This window comes from Papaver somniferum, chromosome 11 (genome assembly GCF_003573695.1).
Source record: "Papaver somniferum cultivar HN1 chromosome 11, ASM357369v1, whole genome shotgun sequence".
Lineage (NCBI taxonomy): Eukaryota > Viridiplantae > Streptophyta > Magnoliopsida > Ranunculales > Papaveraceae > Papaver > Papaver somniferum.
In genome coordinates, this window is record NC_039368.1 from 28,200,016 (window position 1) to 28,217,601 (window position 17,586).

Sequence of the window (17,586 nt, forward strand, 5' to 3'; positions counted from 1 at the left end):
TACAAAGGGTTTGATACAACCTAGCAACAGTCCTTGTGCCAGTCCTGCCTTCTTGGTTGGTAAAAAAGACAATGGATGGAGGATGTGTATCGATTGCAGAGCATTAAATCGCATCACCATTCCTTATAGATTTCCGATCCCGCGTATTGATGATATGATTGATTTACTGTCAGGCTCTATTATTTTTACTAAGTTGGATTTACGCAGTGGTTACCACCAAATACGCATTCGAGGTGGAGATGAGTGGAAAACAGCATTCAAGACACGTGAAGGTTTATATGAATGGCTGGTCATGCCATTTGGGTTATCTAATGCACCTAGTACTTTTATGCGACTTATGAATCAGGTTCTCCAACCCTTTATCAATAAATTTGTTATTGTCTATTTTGATGACATACTAATTTTTAGTCGCAGTGAGCCAGAACACCTCCAACATCTTTCACAAGTGTTTCAAGTTCTTGCTGACAACTCTTTATATGTTAATTTGAAGAAGTGTACCTTCATGGCTTCTTCAGTAACATTTTTGGGATATGTGATTTCTACTGATAGTATTCATGTCGATCCTTCTAAAGTTCAAGCAATTGAAGATTGGCCAGTTCCTACTTCTATTCGTGATGTTCGTAGTTTTCATGGTTTGGCTTCTTTCTATCGAAGATTTGTGAAGAACTTTAGCTCTATTTCTGCACCTTTGACTGACTGTCTCAAAAAGGAGAAGTTTGAGTGGACGGAAGCAATGGATAAAAGCTTTATTCTTCTTAAAGAAAAGCTTTGTACGACACCAATTCTTGCACTTCCGAATTTCAACAAGCCTTTTGAAATAGATTGTGATGCATTTTTTGTTGGTATTGGTGCAACATTATCACAGGAGGGTCATTCAATTGCATATTACAGTGAGAAGAATTCAGATGCACAAAAGAAATGGTCTACATATGAATTAGAGTTATTGGCTCTTGTTCAATCTCTTAAGCAGTGGCATACTTATCTTATACATAGGGAATTTGTTGTCAACACTGACAACCATGCTTTGAAGTTTTTGAATACTTCTGCTAAAGTTAACAGAATGCATGATCGATGGATTTCCACACTCAACAAATACACTTTCTCCGTGAGACATAAAAGTGGCAAATTGAATCAAGTTGTTGATGCCTTAAGTAGAAGAAGTCATCTATTAACTACAATTCGTAATGAGAGTTATGCATTTGACTATATCAAAGACATTTATCCAGAAGATGAAGATTTTGGCAAACTATGGGATCAATGCAGTTCTCAAACTCATGGGGTTGATGATTTTCTTATACAAGAAGGTTTTATTTTTAAAGGGAATCGATTATGTATTCCTCAAGGGTCTTTACGTTTACATCTTATGCGAGAATTACATGGCAGTGGTCTTGGTGGTCATTTTGGGAGAGATAAAACCATTGCCCTGATTGAAGAAAGATATTTCTGGCCATCTTTGAAAAGTGATGTACAAAAGTTCGTACAAAAATGCATGGTCTGTCAGAGAGCAAAGGTTACAATTCAAAGTACCGGGTTGTATACTCCTTTACCAGTTCCTGATGCACCTTGGGTTGATATAAGTATGGATTTTATACTTGGTTTACCTCGTACTGCTAGAGGTAATGATTCTGTTATAGTCGTAGTTGATCGTTACTCTAAAATGTCTCACTTCGTGGCTTGTAAGAAATCAACTGACGCTTCTAATGTTGCTTCTTTGTTCTTTAAAGAAGTAGTAAGATTGCATGGGGTTCCAAAGTCTATCACTTCTGACAGAGATACCAAATTTTTGAGTTATTTCTGGAAAAGTTTATGGATGCGCTTAGGCACAGTTCTACAATTCAGCACAACTTCACATCCGCAAACTGATGGACAAACTGAGGTTGTTAATAGATCACTTGGGAATTTGATTAGAGCTAAGTGCCTGGATAATAGTAAGCAGTGGGATGTGTTATTGCCACATATGGAATTCGCTTTCAACACTTCTGTGAATCGTTCTACTGGGAAAACTCCATTTGAGATTGTGTACTCTAAAGTACCTAATCATACTCTTGATTTGGTAGCCTTACCCACCACACAGAGTACAAACACTGCAGCCGACTCTTTTTATAGACAAAGCAACTGAATTACATAATGAAGTAAAATCTAAACTGGAGAAGTCCAATTATAAATATAAAGAGGATGCTGATAAACACAAGAGGTTTAAAACCTTCAAGGAAGGGGAGCTCGTGATGATACATCTAAGAAAAGAGAGATTTCCAGTGGGTACTTATAACAAAACCAAGATGAAGAAATATGGTCCTTTCAAGGTTTTAAAGAAGATCAATGATAATGCTTATGTTATTGATCTACCAAATGATTGGAATATCTCCAACACATTTAATGTTCAAGAGATTTTTATGTTTCATGGTGACAATGAACTTCTGGTTTGTTTGGACAACTCGAGGACGAGCTTTACTCTAGAAGGGGGGACTGATGCAGGGCATACTACAATTCCAGAAGATTCCGCTTAGAGGTTTGGCTTCCATGGTTTCCTAGTTTCAGTCTTTCTTATTTTTAGGATTCTTTTAGATTTCCTTTTAGTTTTCTGTTTCCTAGTTTAGTTATTCTTCAAGCCTATATAAAGGCTAGATTAAGTCTTGTAAGAGCTATCTATTACTCAATCAAATTATTAAACACAAAACTTATTTTTCTCTTCTTGCTTGAATTCTCTTCTCTTCTTGCTTATATCAATCTAGTATTGTTTTCTTTTACCTTGTTCCACATTAGTTGGTATCAACCGCTTAGTTTTAGGTTTTCATCCTATAACTTGATCCTTTACATCGCTTCCGCAACACATTTCAGTCTTTTTTTTTAGTTCCTTTTCTTATACAAAAAAAAAAATGACTGCTCAACCAGTTACTCTAGCAGCAATCGAAGCTCTCATCAAATCTCATACCGAGATTTTTGCAAAAAACATTACTGAAGCTCTTGATAAGTCCATGGAGGACAAATTAGGGTTAAGAGATACCAAGCTTGAAACCATGCAGAATCAACTTTTGAAGGTTGCAAAACATATAAATCTAGATTTGGATATGCCTGAGCTTGTAGACTTAGAAGGAAAAACTAAAGAAGATATACTTCAGTTTTTACAGAATGATGAAGTACCTGAAGATGTATTGCGTACTTTAAACATTAAGAAACCGTATGAAGGTTTCATAGGTCATTCAAATAAGAAGATAGTTTCTCCTGCCTTCTTGGTTAGTAAAAAAGACAATGGATGGAGGATGTGTATCGATTGCAGAGCATTAAATCGCATCACCATTCCTTATAGATTTCCGATCCCGCGTATTGATGATATAATTGATTTACTGTCGGGCTCTATTATTTTTACTAAGTTGGATTTACGCAGTGGTTACCACCAAATACGCATTCGAGGTGGAGATGAGTGGAAAACAACATTCAAGACACGTGAAGGTTTATATGAATGGCTGGTCATGCCATTTGGGTTATCTAATGCACCTAGTACTTTTATGCGACTTATGAATCAGGTTCTCCAACCCTTTCTCAGTAAATTTGTTATTGTCTATTTTGATGACATACTAATTTTTATTCGCAGTGAGCCAGAACACCTCCAACATCTTTCACAAGTGTTTCAAGTTCTTGCTGACAACTCTTTGTATGTTAATTTGAAGAAGTGTACCTTCATGGCTTCTTCAGTAACATTTTTGGGATATGTGATTTCTACTGATGGTATTCATGTCGATCCTTCTAAAGTTCAAGCAATTGAAGATTGGCCAGTTCCTACTTCTATTCGTGATGTTCGTAGTTTTCATGGTTTGGCTTCTTTCTATCGAAGATTTGTGAAGAACTTTAGCTCTATTTCTGCACCTTTGACTGACTGTCTCAAGAAGGAGAAGTTTGAGTGGACGGAAGCAATGGATAAGAGTTTTATTCTTCTTAAAGAAAAGCTTTGTACGACACCAATTCTTGCACTTCCGAATTTCAACAAGCCTTTTGAAATAGATTGTGATGCATCTGTTGTTGGTATTGGTGCAGTATTATCACAGGAGGGTCATCCAATTGCATATTACAGTGAGAAGAATTCAGATGCACAAAAGAAATGGTCTACATATGAATTAGAGTTATTGGCTCTTGTTCAATCTCTTAAGCAGTGGCATACTTATCTTATACATAGGGAATTTGTTGTCAACACTGACAACCATGCTTTGAAGTTTTTGAATACTTCTGCTAAAGTTAACAGAATGCATGATCGATGGCTTTCCACACTCAACAAATACACTTTCTTCGTGAGACATAAAAGTGGCAAATTGAATCAAGTTGCTGATGCCTTAAGTAGAAGAAGTCATCTATTAACAACAATTCGTAATGAGAGTTATGCATTTGACTATATTAAAGACATTTATCCAGAAGATGAGGATTTTGGCAAACTATGGGATCAATGCAGTTCTCAAACTCATGGGGTTGATGATTTTCTTATACAAGAAGGTTTTCTTTTTAAAGGGAATCGATTATGTATTCCTCAAGGGTCTTTACGTTTACATCTTATGCGAGAATTATATGGCAGTGGTCTTGGTGGTCATTTTGGGAGAGATAAAACCATTGCCCTGATTGAAGAAAGATATTTCTGGCCATCTTTGAAACGTGATGTACAAAAGTTCGTACAAAAATGCATGGTCTGTCAGAGGGAAAAGGGTACAATTCAAAATACCGGGTTGTATACTCCTTTACCATTTCCTGATGCACCTTGGGTTGATATAAGTATGAATTTTATACTTGGTTTACCTCGTACTGCTAGAGGTAATGATTCTGTTATGGTCGTAGTTGATCGTACTCTAAAATGGCTCACTTCGTAGCTTGTAAGAAATCAATTGACGCTTCTAATGTTGCTTCTTTGTTCTTTAAAGAAGTAGTAAGATTGCATGGGGTTCCAAAGTCTATCACTTCTGACAGAGATACAAAATTTTTGAGTTATTTCTGGAAAAGTTTATGGATGCGCTTAGGCACAGTTTTACAATTCAGCACAACTTCACATCCGCAAACTGATGGACAGACTGAGGTTGTTAATAGATCACTTGGGAATTTGATTAGAGCTAAGTGCCTGGATAATTGTAAGCAGTGGGATGTGTTATTGCCACATATGGAATTCGCTTTCAACACTTCTGTGAATCGTTCTACTGGGAAAACTCCATTTGAGATTGTGTACTCTAAAGTACCTAATCATACTCTTGATTTGGTAGCCTTACCCACCACACAGAGTACAAACACTGCAGCCGACTCTTTTGTAGACAAAGCAACTGAATTACATAATGAAGTAAAATCTAAACTGGAGAAGTCCAATTCTAAATATAAAGAGGATGCTGATAAACACAAGAGGTTTAAAACCTTCAAGGAAGGGGAGCTCGTAATGATACATCTAAGAAAAGAGAGATTTCCAGTGGGTACTTATAACAAAACCAAGATGAAGAAATATGGTCCTTTCAAGGTTTTAAAGAAGATCAATGATAATGCTTATGTTATTGATCTACCAAATGATTGGAATATCTCCAACACATTTAATGTTCAAGAGATTTTTACGTTTCATGGTGACAATGAACTTCTGGTTTGTTTGGACAACTCGAGGACGAGCTTTACTCTAGAAGGGGGGACTGATGCAGGGCATACTACAATTCCAGAAGATTCCGCTTAGAGGTTTGGCTTCCATGGTTTCCTAGTTTCAGTCTTTCTTATTTTTAGGATTCTTTTAGATTTCCTTTTAGTTTTCTGTTTCCTAGTTTAGTTATTCTTCAAGCCTATATAAAGGCTAGATTAAGTCTTGTAAGAGCTATCTATTACTCAATCAAATTATTAAACACAAAACTTATCTTTCTCTTCTTGCTTGAATTCTCTTCTCTTCTTGCTTATAGCAATCTAGTATTGCTTTCTTTTACCTTGTTCCACATTACATGTACTGTTGCTTCATACACAAAAGCAAACTGAAACAAATCTAAAACCAACAAAATGGAATTGGTATAATCAAATCTAAAACGTGATTATTCATCTAGATCTAGTAAGTAGTCAACAAATCAAACATGGAGATCGAAAGCATAATCAAACACAACAACGACTAGATCGGGAAAACCGTAAAATAAACATTGCAAGAGAAAGAGAAGAAAAATAAATTAGATTTGGTCAAAATCTAATCGCAGCAACAGTGAGAGGAAAGAGAAAATGAAAACAAACATGAAATATCAAATGTTCTTCTCGTTCTTATAGATCTGTTAAATAAGGAAGGTCATTTGTGGTATTTTTAAATTTCGCATGGCCGATCTCAAACGTGTACAGGACCAAGTGATAAGAAATTAGGTCCAATTTTCTTTTTTCTTTTAATTATGGACCTCCGGTTATTGGGCTCTTAATGGGTGGACCTACCACTAACTAAGACCACTATGATAGTATTTATTGGTAATTTTTACTTTTCTAAGACATACATTTCACACATCCATGGTTGTTCAAGACATACACTTCACACATCTAGGGAATCAGGTTACAAGGTTAGTTTCAAATTCCCTTACCGTTTGAGTTTTATAAAATTAACTTTGAAATTGTGAGATAGTGTGAGAATATCCACTTCAACGGATCCTTCTCCATTTTTCTATACCTAAAGGATTAAAAGTAGTTTTGCTTACTTAACAACATCAAAATTGCCATTTGTTCAGGCCAAAATTCATGTTCTTTATAACCGAACTGATGCGGATCCTACATGAAAAACAGATAAAATAATGAAGGAAAATTGAGATTTTCTTTATGATCATTAAGCAGCGACCGAGCAAAATAATGTTAAACGGGGCTAAAAAAAATTATGAAAATCTTGGTGGACGAAATATTAAAAACTAGGTGGACTAAACCCAAAATATAAAATTAAAAGAAAGGTCTTTATAAAGTTATGCTGGGGTGCTAGAGCCAGGGTTAGTCAACCCTTGGATCCTCCCCTGTCCGTAAAACCCCGAAAATAAAATTGAACCAATCATGGAAAACATCATTTTTATTTGATTCAAATCACGTGGATTTATTATATAGATTTTTGTGTTATAAAGTTAAAGTTATATGGAGATATTTTTTTGTTTTTTAAGGATAGTTATGTGAAGTTGTATGATCTATATTCTTATGTGAGTTACTAATTTGAAGTACTGAAGGTCAGGAACCCACGAGTTCACATAGAAACTGTTGGCCTATTATTATGTCTCTTGAGGGGTTGGTGCGGGTTGAGGGCTTGTAGGATCTAGCTTTAAACATGCATGCAAGTAGAATTTCTTTTCTTTTAAAGTACTAGAAAAAAGATGTTTTAAAATAGAATCATTTTCATACTACGTCTCCAAACAACAAGCCGTAATGATTGTAGTATATTTCTTATTCCAATCTCTCATGTCTAAATGGGACCACGACTACTCTCCAAGCCATAAGTAAGTATGCCTCGGCATTAGTTGATGGAGTAGCGCCTTAATAACAAAAGTTAATAGAGGGCTATTTGAGTTAGCTTAGTCAAATGGGATTTTGAGGCGATTTTGAAGTTGTAGGGTTTCGTTCTCTCGCATCTCCTCTGGTGAGGTGCAATCGTCTTTCCTTAAAAAACAACCTTTGTTGGAAACCTCTCATCCGATAGAGGATTTTTCTATGTGGGGTGTGGGTGGTAGTGATTTTTCTAGAGATGGCTTGAAGGATCCGATTGTGCCATCAGGTTTTGAAATCTTTCCACCTTTCAGATCCAGTGTTTCTCCGGTTGCTTGGTCGTCTTTATGCTGATATGGAGTTTACTCATTTCTTATTATTGATAGGAAGAAGACTATGGATGATTTTTGATAATGACACTCGTCGATGTGAAGATAAAATTATTGGTGCTTTTGTAGAAAGAATATTACCCTTTCAGATGGTTCAAAGTGTTGTTCTAAGGGCATAAAATCCTAAAGGTAAATTTCGTTTGACGATTCATGGCGAGAGTATGTTTATTTTTGGTTTTTATTCTGATGAAGATCGTACCCATATTTTTGGGATTGGATGAATATTCATTTCAAGTAGGTTATTTATTATTAAGCCTTGGTCTAGAAATGTTGAACAAGAAATAACTGAGCTAAAATCAGTACCAGTTTGAATGAACTTGATAAATGTTCCTTTGTTAAGGGTTTGGGCACGATTGGTAGTTACCTGGGAAAGCCTCTTATGATGGATACTCAAACTCTGGACAAAACAAGAATGAGCTATGCTAGAATGTCTGTTTATGTGGGGTTGATTGTGATTTCCACGATTCCTTTAGTTTTACTGTCCATGGGAAAGACGAAGAGGAAATCAAAATTGATTATTCTTGGAGACCAACAAAGCGTAGTGAATGTGCTGTGTTTGGACATGTTTTGGCTCACTGTCTTGAAAAAATCTAAACTAGTCCATAAGTTAGTTGAGAAATAGGTTCCTAGGAAACCAGTTACCATTATTGATGATGATGAGTGGATTTCTAAATCTGGTAAACAAGTAAATTCTAGTATTCCTGTAATGTGTTTTCTTTTCGATGGCTGCCAAGGAGAGTATGGTTATTGAGCAAACAAATAATGTGGTTTTGCATGAGCTTTTAGTGGAGAAGGTCAGTCAAATAAATTACCTGATTATGTAAAATCCTTTCTTATCCTGGATAAATTCATGGAGAATTCTTGTAAGAAAATATCAGAACGTAACAAAGAAAACTTTCAAGCTCTTTGACAGACAGTTGCGAATAAAATGAGGGAACAAGCTTATTTTAGTGTCGGTTCAAGAGCCCGTTTTCAAAAGAAGGTAATGATTTTGAATCAACTATTAATCTTCTTTCAAAGACTGCGGACCTTAAAAAGTATGCTAGAGGTAGCTCCATCCTTTCTAATAATTTTAAATGATGTTAAACATTGAATGTTGGAACATCAGATGTCGTAATGATCATCTGCAATAGTTAGAATTCAAGAATATAATAGGAACAATAGGCTTTCAATTATTGGTATTTTTTCAACTCATCTAGTTTCTAATAAGTTGAGAATAAAGAACAATATCAACTCTCTCTGGTAATTTTTAGATAATGAAAATTTAAATAATTATGGCAGAATTTGGGTTGGCTAGATAATGAAAATTTAAATAATTGGTGTTCAAGTAAGTTTTTTAGTTCTTCTCCTCAAGCTATTTTCAAGATGTATCTTCTTCTTCTATGATGAATTGTGTGGTAACTTTTGTTTATGGCGATAACTATTACATAACAAAGAATTCTTTATGGGATTCTATTATTTCTTTTGTTGAATTTAACAATAGATCTTGGGTTCTTTTAAGGGATTTCAACTATCTTCTTGTTCCTTATGTTAAATTGGAAGTTCTCCTATTATACCTTTTCAATATGAAGGTTTCTCTAGATATATACAAAATTCTCAACTTATGGATCTTTCTTCTTTGATTGTTTTTATACTTGGACAAATTTCCAACAAGATGGTGCTATTATTAGGTCTAAATTGGATAAAGTGATGGAGTACATGAAGTGGATTCAACAATTTCAATTATCTAAAGCTGAATTTCTCTTGCCTGGTATTGTGTCAATTTTCGAGAAGAGGGAACATCATCCTCTTCCTTTTAGATTTTATGATTTTCTATTCGAAAAAGCTGACTTTATGGTGGTGGTTAGATTTGGTTGGACTATCCATGTTAGAGGGAATCTAATGATGAAGTGTGCTACCAAATTAAAAAAATATGAACCGTGAGATTGTTAAATGGTAGAGAACTAAATTTAGAAATATGTATGAGCAAGTCTTGCAGGCTAAAGAAAGAACCCATATTGCTCAGCTTCTTCCTTAATCCATCCTCTTGTCAAATGGGAAGTTAGTTGACTGGATAGATTCAAACACTTCAACTACCATTAGTACTTCTGAAGATCCAATGGTAGCTAACTTTATATCCAATGGGAGCTGATATTTTCCTTCTTTCGTGGAAGAAGATGTGCAAGAGTTTTTGAATAAAATTACTACTGCAGATTTCAATGTTCATGAGTTGATCAGTTTATTTGGAAATCTGGTACCAGGGTCAGTTTTCTAATTAAGAAAGCCACTTATCTAGCTATCTCTGATCATTTGATTACTCCTCTATTGGAAACATCTCATGTTGTTTAAAAACCATATTCCTAGACATTCTTTTGTCACTTGGTTTTCTTTTCACAAAACATTAACAACTGGAATTAAGCTTTTAAAATGTGAAGTTTTTCTGATACTTCTTGTGTTCTGTGTGGTGAAGAGGTGGAAACATAGAACTACCATTTCCATGATAGTATTTTTTTTTTATTCTGGTATTTGGAGTGGTTTGATGTTGAAAATGTGTTTCATAAGGGTTATGGACATTACGTGGGATGATGAAAATTAGTTGGTGCTTTCGAAATTTCATAGGTCATGACTGTGTTTCTGTCATAAAAAGACTTATTCTTAATGTGATTGTTTATCACATATGGAAAGAAAGAAATAATAAATTTTTTTAGAACTCTTCAATTCTCAAGACCAAGTAAGCATGCTAATAGTTCAAGGTGTGAGATACAAAACGTCTGTTATCATTCGTAAAGAGGAGGATAATATGAACTTGGCTTGCTCCTATGGTAGGCATTCAAAAGTGTGACAGAAAATAAGAATAAATGGATGCCTACAGTGATACCTGCAAGTGCACAGGGTCAGTTGTAGCTTGTGTGCAAGAACAGGGTCATTCCACAGGGACTTGGGAGTGTGCGATGAAGTTACACTATGCTGATAATTGATGCAAAACTAAATGGAATGGTAAAGAAAGACAGTGAGCAAACAGAAAGTGACAGTGAGGAAGTAACAAAGTGAAACAATGTATGTACAAGGCCAACATGAGAGGGTATTTACAGGGCAGTGACAAGAGAGGACTGGTACTGTGGACAACACAGGCAAAGGAAGAGAGGCACATCAGCAGCAGTAGGGTAATGCAGGCTGGGCAGGGAAGCAAAACAGGGCAGAACAAGGCAAAACAGGGCAATATATTAAAGGGAAAGTGGACAATGGCAATGGAGATAGTGTCATTATATACAATGTGGCAATATATACAATGATAAAACAACAGTGATCTACATGTGCATATTAACAATGGCATGGTAGTGGCAATGTGGTAGTGATAAATCAAGACAGTTGCAAACCAAGGCCTAAGCCAAGGGTAATGGCAGGGGAGCAAAACTACAGATACAAAACAGAGAAACAACACAACTAGGTTATGAATCCACCTTGTGACCGAGACAAATAATGTAGTTCTAGGTTGAATCCCTAATGGAACTAAGTGACAGTTAAGGCCAACTTAAGATCCTAAGCATACAAAAAGGGAATAACAAGATAATCAGCTTGCTCAACTGATGTGCTCCTAGTATTGACTGTCTTTTGACAGTACAATCAATCACAAGCACTAGTGAGCACTGATTTCTCCCATTGCTCAATCAATTCAGTGAACTAAGGATTCTAACCTAACATTCCACTACCTAACAGTCCACGAAAGCTTCATCTGAGCCTAGCTATACACATACACATGTGAGCTCACAAAACAACAACAAAAAAACATTTACTAAACAGAGAACTACAAACTAACATGTGAACTAGAATGAAATGTGAATTAAAACATAAAACAAACTGAATTGAAACAAGATAAACTAAAACTGAATTTGGAATTAAAATTGAAAATTAAAATTAAATCTACAAATACAAAACAGGGAAGAAAAATCTACCCAAGAGGAACTGGCTAGTCCAGCCCTCATGGGGATACACTGGCTAGTCCAGAGATATGCCTTTACATCACACCCACAGTCATATTTATACCCAATTACAAGTTAGGGTTCTTCCCAAAAAATCCCTAAAATCAAACAGAAATTAGGTAAATTATTTCTACCTAATTTGACAGTACAAATCAGACCCATATCTTCTATAATGCTCCTCCATGCTTCTCCCTAACAGTAATTAGAGTTTACTCGAAAATCCCCAAATTAACTGAAATTAGGGTTTGGGTTTTTCTTACCTTGATGTGACAAATCTCCTCAATTAGCATCGACCCATGTCTTCTCTGCTTCTCTTGGTGCCTTTCCCATACATTGATTTCTTTTCTAGCTTCACCTAATTTCTCTGCCATGTCCATCAATTCTTTTTACCTAATTTTCAAAAACCTAGACTAGGGGAAATCAGTGAATAGGAAATGATGGGCACGTTAGAGGGATTTGGGAGTGATGATGATGGTGTTTGTTGGCAGTTGGTGGAAGTGGTGGTTGTGGAAGTGGAGTTGGTGGTGATGATGGCGGACATGGTGGTGGTACGGGTTCTGCAGACGGGGGAAGGAAGAAGAGATGGAGAAGAAAAAAGAAGTCGATAGAGTTAGGGTTAGGGGGAGTTTGGCTAGGGGTATAGGGTGTTCGATACTTGGGTGTTAGGCGGGTTCAGCGAGGTTTGATGATCTGCGACAAGGAGCGATGGATGGGAAGATGGTAGGTGGATCCAACGGCGATACGGAGGTAAGCGTGGAGAGACCGTCGGATGAAGGGATGTAGCAAAACGGACGACCCAAGATGGAGATGGGCGTTGCGATGTAAAGCGGGGGCTTCGGAGTTTGATGTGCGATGATGGAGCGACCGTAGGATGCTGAAATGCTTCGATCTGACGGCTGAAATCCGAGACGGGCTTGGATAGTGGAAATGTGTTTGAGTAAGGGTTTTGGGCCTTGGGTATGCCAAGCCCATATCTTCTTTAAGGACAATTCTTCTTCTTCAAGACCATTCCTGGCCTCTTGGTTTTGTGCACAAAGTTCTTCGCGGCTTCCTTGCGTAACTCCTCCCGGCTTTTCACTACTTTTCTGCTCTATTCCGCTCCGCAATTCATCCAAACTTTATTTATTACCTAAAAATATAAAATTAAGTAAGAAAAATATTTATTCTTGAAAACAATGAAAATACAGAATATGGGATAAAATGTAGAATTAATGCACAAAGGATGAGTTAAATGCCAACAAAAAGGGATAAATATATACAATATTTGGCACTCATCAAATACCCCCAAACCTGAATTTTACTTGTCCTCAAGTAAAACAAAACTAAGGAAATCCTAACTATACCACTGTCGCTGGTCTCTCGAATGCATTTAGCATATGCACTAAGCCTTTTGAACCACTAAGTGTCCCTAGTGGACGAGTTGAAGTCTCGTGAAGGTTTGCTTAGAACGTACCTACAAAGTTCTAGGTCAAAATATAAGCTCAGATTCCATCAAATGTGACATGTGCAAGTCAGTTTAAGCTCACAGCAAAATGGAGATGTCAATCTAGCTATCCAAGGCACAATCCTAGCACTGATAACAAAAAAAGGACATGTGATAAGAGTGTAAAGTGTATCTACACATGTGTCTAGAATGACCTGAAGTTATGACTACTAATCACCAAGAGATAGTTTTTAGGCTAAGAACCGAATTCTAAGCCAAGCTAGCTGTCCGGCTTTACGAGAATTGTGAATGTTCACCCAATGAGTTGGTGATATTTCAGTTTACCCGCGTTATACATCAATGGCTGCACCCTCCTTGCTTATTACAAGACTATTTACAACAAAAAGATGACTCTTTACATGACTCTTATTTACATTGATTACTCTCTTTTATTTTTGGAACAAGAGAGAACTATTGTCTTTAACATGACAAAACATGGAATAAATACTTGATTTTTTTTTTTTTTTGTAAGAAATAACTTTGATCTTTACAACATAGTGACACTTTTGATACATGAACAAAAAGAAAAACATAATTACATGACTCTTAGCAAGAGGTGGCCCTTATCGAATGCATCCGGTCAAATTCTATGGTTGCTTTTCTTAACGTATCCTCCAACTTCTATCCCAGCCAACCAAAGAACAAGCTAGTCAAGTCTCATTCAGTATTCTAAAGTGATTGGAAATCAAACTTCCTATCAAACACCTTGAAGATCGAGGCTATACATGTATTGGTAGATCGTGCGCGTGCAAATTTCTTATCACTATGTGAATTGTGCTAGAATCAGGGTGCCTAAATATCTAGACTAAGACTCCTAATAATTACATATTTGCACAAGAGTCAACATTTCAAGGTAAATGAGCTCCATTTTTATGTTTTTTTTTTTCAATTTTTTATTTTTTATTTTCATTTTTCATTTTTTTCAAAAAGAAGGAGTTCTTGTTTTCAATTATGGCATATTATCAAAGTATCTACTTTTCACCCCCAAACCTAAACTAAACATTGTCCTCAATGTTTCAAAATATGAACAAAATTATAATACAACATATGAAGAGGATCATGTTGAGTAGAGAAAAAGGAAAGAGAATACCCGATTTCGGCGAAAGTAATATTAGAACTCCGTTATTCAGGGCAAGAATCCAACATATGTCAGCCGAGATCATATTGGATTAGCAAAATATATACAAAAGGAACAAAAGGGTTTTTAAGCGCAATAAAAACCCCGACAGGAATCCCCGGCAGCGGCGCCAAAAACTTGGTGGGCCCGGAGGTGTGTGAAAATTAAGCGCAATAAAAACTCGGGCCTACAGTAATACCGCAAGTGCACGGTCGTCAGTTGTAGCTCGTGCAAGTACGGGTCGATCCACAGAGACTGGGGGTGTTTGGAGTTTCTAGCTATTTGGGCTCTAAATTGCTATTGGGCTTCTAATTGTGCTTTGGGCTTAGTGGGTTTTTGTAACAATGAAATGGTTTTGGGCTCAGTGGGCTTTTGGATTGACTGTGAACTTATGGGCTTTTGGTCTTTTGAATTGCACTGGGCCTTGGGCTTTGATTAAGTCCACAGTGGACTGGACCTTTGATTTTTGGAATGAACTGAGCCTTGGGCTCAGTTGGATGGGCCTTTAGATTAGCTAAGCTTCTGAGCTATGAACTAGATTACACTGGGCTTTTGTAAAACAAGGTAATGAATGCAGTAACAAGAACATGAGAAACAAATGAGAAGAAAGAGCAAATAGTGGCAGTGAAGCTGTGATATTTACAAAGCAATGAAGATGGTAGTGAAATAATGAGACAATGGATGATAAAACAATAAACACAAGAAAACAGATACAAATACAAAACACAAAACAGGTGACAGTGACAGTGGAGAGTGATAGTGAAGAAAAGCAAAGGAAATGGTGAAAATGGCAGTGAAGATGGCAATGGAAATGAAGCAAAGAGAAAGAACCAAGGCCTAAGCCAAGGGCAATGGCAGGGGAGCAAAACTACATATACAAAACAGAGAAACAACACAACTAGGTTATGAATCCACCTTGTGACCTATCCAGATAATGTAGTTCTAGGTTGAATCCCTAATGGAACTAAGTGACAGTTAAGGCCAACTTAAGATCCTAAGCATACAAAAAGGGAATAGCAAGATAATCAGCTTGCTCAACTGATGTGCTCCTAGTATTGACTGTCTTTTGACAGTACAATCAATCACAAGCACTAGTGAGCACTGATTTCTCCCATTGCTCAATCAATTCAGTGCACTAAGGCTTCTAACCTAACATTCCACTACCTAACAGTCCACTAAAGCTTCATCTGAGCCTCAGCTAATGAGAACATGAGAGAACAGATGGAACAACACATGATTAACAGGAACAACACAAAAATTGGAGAGACTGGCTAATCCAGTTCTCCCAAAACATCACATTAACAACAACATCAACAGGACAATAAAACAGGGAAAGGAATTAAACACATGAACATTACACAAAACCGAACATGAACATTACACAGTGAATACCAAGAAAACAACATATACAGAACATCAAAGTTCTGGACACTGGCTATTCCAGCATAAGCCTTTACATCACACCCACAGTCATATTTATACCCAATTACAAGTTAGGGTTCTTCCCAAAAAATCCCTAAAATCAAACAGAAATTAGGTAAATTATTTCTACCTAATTTGACAGTACAAATCAGACCCATATCTTCTATAATGCTCCTCCATGCTTCTCCCTAACAGTAATTAGAGTTTACTCGAAAATCCCCAAATTAACTGAAATTAGTGTTTGGGTTTTTCTTACCTTGATGTGACAAATCTCCTCAATTAGCATCGACCCATGTCTTCTCTGCTTCTCCTGGTGCCTTTCCCATACCTTGATTTCTTTTCTAGCTTCACCTAATTTCTCTGCCATGTCCATCAATTCTTTTTCCCTAATTTTCAAAACCCTAGACTAGGGGAAATCAGTGAATAGGAAATGATGGGCACGTTAGAGGGATTTGGGAGTGATGATGATGGTGTTTGTTGGCAGTTGGTGGAAGTGGTGGTTGTGGAAGTGGAGTTGGTGGTGATGATGGCGGACATGGTGGTGGTACGGGTTCTGCAGACGGGGGAAGGAAGAAGAGATGGAGAAGAAAGAAGAAGTCGATAGAGTTAGGGTTAGGGGGCGTTTGGCTAGGGGTATAGGGTGTTCGATACTTGGGTGTTAGGCGGGTTCAGCGAGGTTTGATGATCTGCGACAAGGAGCGATGGATGGGAAGATGGTAGGTGGATCCAACGGCGATACGGAGGTAAGCGTGGAGCGACCGTCGGATGAAGGGATGTAGAAAAACGGACGACCCAAGATGGAGATGGGCGTTGCGATGTAAAGCGGGGGCTTCGGAGTTTGATGTGCGATGATGGAGCGACCGTAGGATGCTGAAATGCTTCGATCTGACGGCTGAAATCCGAGACGGGCTTGGATAGTGGAAATGTGTTTGAGTAAGGGTTTTGGGCCTTGGGTATGCCAAGCCCATATCTTCTTTAAGGACAATTCTTCTTCTTCAAGCCCACTTCTAGCCTTTTGGTCTTGTGCACAACATTCTTCGCGGCTTCCTTGTGTAATTCCTCCCGGCTTTTCACTACTTTTCTGCTCTTTTCCGCTCTGCTATTCATCCAAACTTTATTTATTACCTAAAAATGCAAAATTAAGTAAGAAAAATATTTATTCTTGAAAACAATGAAAATATAGAATATGGGATAAAATGTAGAATTAATGCACAAAAGATGAGTTAAATGACAACAAAAAGGGATAAATATATACAATATTTGGCACTCATCAAATACCCCCAAACCTGAATTTTACTTGTCCTCAAGTAAAACAAAACTAAGGAAATCCTACCTATACCACTGTCGCTGGTCTCTCGAATGCATTTAGCGTATGCACTAAGCCTTTTAAACCACTAAGTGTCCCTAGTGGACGAGTTGAAGTCTCGTGAAGGTTTTCTTAGAACGTACCTACAAAGTTCTAGGTCAAAATATAAGCTCAGATTCCATCAAATGTGACATGTGCAAGTCAGTTAAGCTCACAGCAAAATGGAGATGTCAATCTAGCTATCGAAGGCACAATCCTAGCACTGATAACAAATAAAGACATGTGATAAGAGTGTAAAGTGTATCTACACATGTGTAAAGAAAGATCGGATGTTATGACTACTAATCACCAAGAGATAGTTTCTCAGGCTAAGAACCAAGGTCGAAATCTAGCTAGCTGTCCGGACTTTACGAGAATTGTGAATGAGTTGGAGGTATTTCACAATTACTCGCGTTGTACATCAATGGCATACACCCTTCCTTGCTTAT